The following is a 348-nucleotide window of genomic DNA, read 5'->3' on the forward strand; positions in this document are numbered from 1 at the left end:
CTTTATATTTGAGTCCTTGTGGAAGCTTGAAAAGAGTAAGAGAATAAAATTTCATTTTGTGATTTTTAAAAAATATGTTTTCCTGATTTTTTTTTTCTAAGAATGTTTAGATATTTAAAAGCTTTTATCAGTATTTTATATAAAGAGGTATGGTAGAGATGTAACGTATCCTGCATCTCCCCTTACTGCTTCGTCCTTTTCCGGTGCCAACGACGTAATTTGGGAAATAATTCCCTTTGTTTTGGAGAGGAAATCCCGCCAAAAAATAAGCAGTTGACACATTTATCATCTGGTATGCTATACAGTATATGCAGAAGGAGCTAGCAGTACAGGAACATTTGCACTAAG

This window comes from Penaeus monodon, chromosome 27 (genome assembly GCF_015228065.2).
Source record: "Penaeus monodon isolate SGIC_2016 chromosome 27, NSTDA_Pmon_1, whole genome shotgun sequence".
In the NCBI taxonomy this organism is placed as follows: domain Eukaryota; kingdom Metazoa; phylum Arthropoda; class Malacostraca; order Decapoda; family Penaeidae; genus Penaeus; species Penaeus monodon.